Source organism: Petromyzon marinus, chromosome 55 (assembly GCF_048934315.1).
Source record: "Petromyzon marinus isolate PM22_M1 ecotype Great Lakes invasive population chromosome 55, UKy_Petmar_22M1.pri1.0, whole genome shotgun sequence".
In the NCBI taxonomy this organism is placed as follows: domain Eukaryota; kingdom Metazoa; phylum Chordata; class Hyperoartia; order Petromyzontiformes; family Petromyzontidae; genus Petromyzon; species Petromyzon marinus.
The window spans coordinates 1,171,622-1,179,560 of NC_133721.1; positions in this window are offsets into that span (position 1 = coordinate 1,171,622).

Genomic DNA, 7,939 nt, shown 5'->3' on the forward strand with positions numbered 1-7,939 from the left:
ATGCAATGTTAACTTGTGATTACGGCACACCTCCAATTAGCACGGTTGGCTACGTACGGTGCGAATTAAGTTTAACATACAACTTGTATATCTTTTTTCTATTATTTACTTTTACTGATTTGTTTACCTTTCCTCTTCTTAGCACTCCTATCATATACCTACTGGACATCTGTCAAAACGAGCTTTTATCGCGAATCGGATTTCTCCAGGATAAAGATTCAGATTTTGAGTTATTTTTCCAAAAGGTCCTATAAACGGGAAGTTTGGCCAATTCCTTAAATGGTTGTTTGGCTTGTGTTGGGGAAAAACTAGAGGATCCGGAGAACACCAACGCCTACAAGGAGGGTGACAGTGTTCCACGTGCAGAATCAAGAATCCATTGCCGTGTTGCAGCGGCGGCCAAAAGTGAAATACAATTCTGCCATGGATCGCTAACGATTTTGTTGTGGATCTTAAATAAGAACACAGATATGAGCAGGCAGCAATTTGCGCTACATCTGTTGACAAATAAAAAATCCTCAACAAATAATTAAATTCATACATTAACAAAGATAATTTCCACCAGCAGATGGTGCTAGAACGTGGTATGGCCAGAGTACAGTATTCTATCACAGCGTTAAATCCATCTGAGTCATTGTTTGCGTAGCTTTCTGGTGGATCGTGAAACCCGCTGAGATCCACCAGAATGAATCGCGGTGCTTGGTGGATTAATACCGCTGCTCCGTTGTCATCTCGTGGCCATACTGCAGCCTGTATCTACTGTAAATTTAATCTTCATATTAAATAGAGGCTTCAACAAATGTGAATATTGTTGTTGTTGTTGTCTCCCTGTACCGTTACAGATACTCGGATGTGATTGTGCACCGGCTGCTGGCCGTGTGCGTGGGCGCCGACCCCACGTACCCGGCGCTCACCGACAAGCAGAAGCAGCAGCAGCTCTGCAACAACCTCAACTACCGCCACAAGATGGCGCAGTACGCCCAACGCTCGTCTGTAGCTTTCCACATGCAGGTGGGAGGCGGAAGTGTGGGCCACGTGGAGCTTGCACGGCGTGTGCTTAGGTACCTGATAATGCGTCCATTCGTCTCTTGAAAACCATTTTTAAGGTCACGAAAGCAGGCATCGTATTGTGCGTGTAGTAAGAATCAATTGTTTTCTATTCGCACGCTTACGTGTGGTGGTGCCGTGGCTGTACTGGTTGGCTACACTTGACATTGCTTTTCAGCATTCTTCTGTGTTATGCTGAAAAACCTGGTTACTTGGCACATTTGCCCATGATGTGACAACTTTATTTGATTGGCTCTGTCAGGTGATGGAGGATTATAGTCAATACAATTGACATTGTACCTTCACGATTGAACTCAAAATAATCCCCATGACATGATGCCAATAGCACAACTGGAATTAATTAGCGGGGGGATGCAGAAAAATACCTTAAATTTTGTTAAATAATTGTGGGCCTGGTAAGTGATGCGCGTGTGTCTGCTCTTGGCAACGTAGCGGTGATTAACGGCTGCTGTTGTTGTGGTCTTAGTTGTTCTTCAAGAGCAAGGGAGTGGTGAGCGAAGAGGGCTTCGTGCTGTTTGTGCGCAAGAACGCTGTGGTGGTGCTCATTCCCAAGTACGGCTTGGAGGGGACGGTTTTCTTTGACTCCAAAGATCTCAAGCTCAACGTTACCTTCGACGAGGAGGTAGGGCATGTGTTCACTTAACCGGGAGGCATTGGCATTTCCCGAACGGCTGAATTCTGCATTTAAACCCAGGACTGGCTTAATGCACTGGGACCCAAGCCCCCTGACCATCTCTCTACGATTAGGTTTCTATCAGACACACAGACACTTGGTTTAAGGTGGAAGAACGCAGTGAGATACGAAGCTCTGTTTTTTTGCCATTTGGCAGTGTGGACTATTACAGAGGAAGTTACACCGGTGGATACATTAGAGCCGGATGGCTCACAGGGCTATACCAAAATAAACTGAAACTGAATTTAATGATGTAAATGCGTTTCAATTATAAAACGGTCACAATTAAATATGCTTTGGAAATAACTGCCATGACGGAGCCCGTATTGTCACGGAGAGGACATCAGATTAAAAATACAGTAAAATCCCTCAGATCCGGAAGAATTATAGAGAAAATCTAATGCTTTCTGTAAACAATGAGAAACTCAAAGGGCAGAAAAGTACTTGTAGAATAAAAACAAATGAGGGAAATAGTAGTAGATGCAAAAAGTGATCTCTAGATGGCAAAAAGCACATGTGTGACCAATGGATCCGGTCCTTTCCAGCATGCCTTGCATGCCGCATTACATTGTCACTCTGCGTGGATAATGCACACAGCCTAATTTGGACCAGAAGCTCAAAAGGGCTTCTCATGCCTGGTTTTCAGCTCGCGCTGAGGTGGCCCAAGCGGTATTGCATTCGCTGTGTGTTGTGGAGGTTTGCGTTTCAAACTCGGTGGCCACTCCGGTTAATACTGTGGTGTGTATTAAGCGTAAAATATTTACAGGCTATCCGCTTTAACAGTGTACGTTAAAAGATCCTGTAACGTTATTCGTGTGCCAGCATCATGGTCCAAGGTTGGCAAATTACATGCAAATTACTTATTTGGGGAGCACATATCAATCGTTCGCCTCCTTTTACAAAGACGTAGCAGTGACCTTGAATGCAAACGTTTTGAGAATCAGTGAGGCTTTTCTGAGTGACCCATGTAATAGTATGAATAATAACGTTGGGTTTACGTCAATCCGTGCTTGTGTGCAGGGCACTTGGCAGAGAGCAGTCAGCGGTAGTGTAGTGGTTAGCGCTCTGCGCTACGATCCCGGCGACTTGGGTTCAATTCCTTCGCACGGTCAACACCAGTGATGATTATCTAAACCGGTCCTGGGCCTCCCCTAGGTTGACTCGGAACTCAATTGAATGCCTGGTGCGGTGTGTAAACATCGCCACTGGGAAGACAAAGGCGGCCGGGCATGGCGCTGGCGACCCACCCCCTTGTGTGCCGTGCCGGCCTTCATCTGTCCTCCTCGCCAACAGCACTTGCCCCAACAGTCTGTTAAGGCTACATTGGAGATATGTCTTTGTGTTTTGTGTAGGGCCCCACGCTGTGCGTGGAGGGCATCGCGCTGAACATGTTCGACCGCGTGTGCGTGCGCGTGTCGCTGGATTCGTCCAACCTGCAGCACCAGCGGATCCGCATGCACCTCGTCCGCCCGGAGGTACTCACCGTGCGGCGCGACGCGCAACCTCGGAATACCACCGATTTGTATTGTGACCATGCTGCTGTTGCTGCTTGCTGCGCCAGCAGTAGTGCACAAAAAACAAACGCCCTCCGCATCGGAACGTCAGCGGGCCGAAAATTAATGACACAAGCCACAGCATAGCGCTTGTTGCCATGCAACCCAAACTGTGGGACCGTATAGTAAACCCATAGAGACACAGAGATACATAGGAGATACAGAGAGACCCATTATGATTCCTAGAGATTCATAGAGACTCATACAGATACATAGCAGTGCATTAAAAACAAGCTACTGTACGATTGTGGCCATGCAACCCAAACTATGGACCACATTTTACACCACTGTAGTCTGCGCTCCTTCAATGGAGGGGGTGGCAAGATGACACAAACTCTCTCCTGAGGCTCTCCCGTGGCTATCAGACCCATACATTGGCATTTAGCCCCTGAACGTAATACCCTTATAACACAGGAATAAAATATAAACTCCGGTCTTGGATGGAAAAAATATATGTTTAGCTAGCATTTTGAGCTGCAGTCTGTTGTCCTATACCTCCTGTAACTGGCAAATTGGATATAACGCGATGATGAATGTATGAAGGAACGCATTTTTTGTATAACGCGGATCCGAACTGGATTTAACTCGGTTGAATGAATGGAACTACGTCGCGCGAGTAGGAATAAGTGGTCGTAACGGCTGCCTCGGCGTAGCATCACACAAGGCGGGATGCTGCTGGATGCTTCTAGATGCTACCCACGTTCCTTAGTCTTTGTTCAGCCTGTGTTACGCATCTCACGCGTTATTGCGGACTGCGCTTTACCCCATATAATATATATTATTTATTATAACACGATTTTTCCAAAACGTGGTGTTCTTGAGGTACGCAACTACCGTATTATAGAACAGACTGTATATCCAAAGACTATGGGATACTATCCCTACCTATATCAGTTGTGACTGTCCGTGTGTTTAAATCCAGCTTGAAAACGTCGTTATTAATTGGCTTTTCCTGGATTCTGATTGGTTATTACTGTGAGGGGAATCATTATAATTAGCTTTTATTGCATTTTGCATGCTGTGTAAAGTGTCAGTATCACTATCATTGTTATTATCGGCTTTTACTTTATTTGTATTGGCTTGTATCTATACTTGAGTAGTTTTTTTAATGTCCAGTGCTTTTTTGAGATGTTTCGATATGCAAGGTGCTGTATAAAATAGATTTTTATTATGGCCCTAGTTCATTGCACAAGAAGGGCCATTATCTGAAACGTGACCTATTTAAATGATCGTTTGGGGCTGTTGTTGATGAATGCGAGTTCTCAAGATACCAAGCTAAGTCAGGGTGTGGGAGCCTTGGTAGATATCAGATTTCTTAACAAAACTCCATGAGTCTGTTCTGCATGGGTTTCCTCCGGGTTCTCTGGTTTCCTCCCATATCTAAAAATAAGCATGCGTTGAAACTGGTATTAAGGTAGTTTACGTATCGCCATGGGCGGCAGGGTGGCACATTGGTAAACCCTTGCGTCTTGCAGCAAGAAAACTGGGTTTGATTCCCAACTAGAGTGTTACTGTGTGGAGTTGTTAAGTTTTTCAGTGTTAATAAGTGTAATAATAACGTATCACTTGTGTTGGAAATACCCGCATGTGTGTGTATGAGAGCATTGGTGTAGTGGTTAGCACGCTGCGCTATGAACCCGGCAACCCAATTCCCACTCACCGCCAACACCAGTGAGGATTATCTGAACTGCTGTTTTGCCTACCCAAGGTCAACTCTTTCTTAAATGAGTACCTGGTGCAGTGTGTAAACATCAGCACTGGGGAGAGGTGTTGGCCACTTACCCCCTCGTGGGCCATGCCGTCTAACAGCAGCACAGTCTGTTAAAGGCTTATTTGGGTGACTATCTTCGTTGTACGTTTGTGCCATTTGTGTGTCCGCTGTCACAGATTCCAGGCTACAACCCTGCGGAGTCTACCCCATGGGGCTCGCCTTCTCCCCGGCCTAAGAAACCCAGACAGCACTAGTGTATCGTGGATGCGGTGTCAACAAGATGTCGGAGCAGGTGCATGAGTGGGCACACACTCTGGGTTTTACATCTGCAGAGTTAATTAAGTGTACATTGTGCTCGCAAGCAGAGGTGAACAATTGAAAAAAGCAGTGGCGGTTATGAGAATTGCTACCCTGAAGTAACAGACGGTTTGCACTCTGAACTTGCAATCCAGAGGTCACCGGTTCTTTGTTCTCCTGTCGCAGCGGTTCAAACGGTAGCGCAATTTTTTTTATTTAGAATTTTTACCTTGCCAACCAGTACAATCAGCCAATTAAGGTGTATACGCATCAAGATGTATGAAAGGTTTAGGATATATTCTTAGCTCTTTCGGTAAAGTCGCGTTGAAGGGAAACAATAAAATAATATATATTTTATTATTATTACGTTGAAGGGAAACAATAACATAATAAAATATATATTTTATTATTATTTTATTGTTTCCCTTCAACGTGACTTTACCGAAAGAACTAAGAATATGAATTACTGCAGTCACGAAAGCTTTAAATCAAAGGTTTAGGATATCTTATGCCCAACTTCTTTGCCAGCCAAGACACTGACCCCCTTGTGATGAAGGTGATTTCACAAAAATATTGGTTACTGAATCGGTGGTGTTTATTGACTAACGCAGCAGCGTCCAACCCACAAAGCACTGTGATCCATTCTGGTATATCTCAACATGTTCCGTGATCTACCAGCAATATATGACCAGCAGTTACCCGGATGGATTTAACCGACTAATAGAACACTGTAGACATGCCAAGTGCTAGTGCAATCTATTGGTTTAAAATATATATTATTAATCCATTAATTCTTAGTCGGGGATTTTGTTTTGCCATCTGCTATAACAAGAAATGCTTTATATTAGAGGTGTTTATTCCTATTTGTCCCGAGATCCACAATCAAAATCTTTTGCGATCATCCACCCATGGATCGTGATTCACATATCGGCTACCACTGATCTAACAGTTGAAAACCAGTTTAACACGTAGGCTTTCGCGACCAATATCCATAACACGGGTTTTTTGGGTTAGATCGCGTAATAAATATTTAAATGTGTCGGTAAACCCGCCACCACCCGACACAGCCAATTCGAAAGGTTTGTCACATTAACAGAACGTGCCAATTCGGTACTAGTAACATCACACCGGTGTCTTGGAGAGCAAAGCCACAACATTTACAATCTGAGTACAATGTTTCACCAGTATTTACAACCAGCTTCATCAGGCGACAGCCAGATTCGTGGAGAATCCTCGTCCCTTAATGCGCATGCATAATGTGTGTTGATTAACATATAAATGACCCAATCGGCAATGGATACCCATAGTCAATGCATTAATTGATTCCCCTCCCAATTCGCGAAAGAAGTGCTCACAAGTGATGGCTGTCGCCTGATGAAGCTAGTTAGTGGCTTTGCTCTCCAACACACTGGTGGACTGTACTAGTAACGAATTGACATGTTCTGTTTACGTGACAAACCTTACTAATTGGCTGTCGGGTGGTGGTGGGTTTAACAACACATTTATATATTTAAACGATCTAACCCATAAAATGTGTATTATAGTTGAAAACCTACAATTGTGCCAGGTTTGGCCTGTCGGAGTGGGCCATTAGGGTGGCCACTCGGAGGGCAAAGCTCTGGGGAATCCGAGCAAGAGCTTCGAAGTATGATTGTGCACGGTGATACCCGCAGGGGTCTCGTGATGGATGGCAAATTGAAGATTTTTTATCGCGAGAGGATTCCCTGCAAGGGATGTTAGGTTACTTATTCTTGTGAGGATGCCATTTACTGTATGAAGGGGCAGCGGTCAGCTGCATAGAACATAGTATAAAATTCCCCGAGCTGTTGCTGTTTAAATCGTCGGTTTAACGGAGAATTTCACCTCAGGTTTTTTTACACAGCTGCCCCACCCCTCATCGGACTCTGTGCAATCACACAAGGAATGTTTTTTGGAAAAAATGTCGGTGTCAGAAAATTTTAAGGTTTAATCGTTTACAAATGCGCATTTCGTTACAGCTTCTCTTGTCCTTTAGACGTGCAAAGATAATTTCTGACAAAATATTGACACGTTTTCAAATTGTTTCGTAAATGGTCATAACTTTGATCACGTATATACAGTACTTGGGCAATAATTCTGAGCTCCTGGAGTACTGGTAAAAATTTAAGCGAGTTGATGTCTTTGCGACTTTGTGTAAATGTGTTTAACATTTTTTAGCTGAATCGTATATTTACAAGCATGTACACATGAGTTATACGCGTTTATATACAAAATTAAACCGATTTATTTTCCATGCATCTTGTTATTTTGGTTACTTTAAGTTACGTTTTCCACTGCTGGATGAACATCTCGCCACGTGATGTTGGATGCCAGCTTTAGTTTGACCATACTTCACCATGCTGGTCACTGTTGAATGATAATAATGTCCACTTGCAATGCACCACCGCGCAGTATTCACTCACCTTCGAATCGAGTCCTGCACCGCCGTTTCACATGCAAATTTGATTCACAATCCCTGGGCCAACTTGCTCCTGATTAGCATGCGATTTGCCACATTTCGATCACGGAGGTGATTAAATGCGCCGGCTTCCAGGCTTGTTGAGCCGCTCGGAGCCCAATTAACGAAAATTGTTGCCAAAGCAAAAGCGTGAGCTCGAA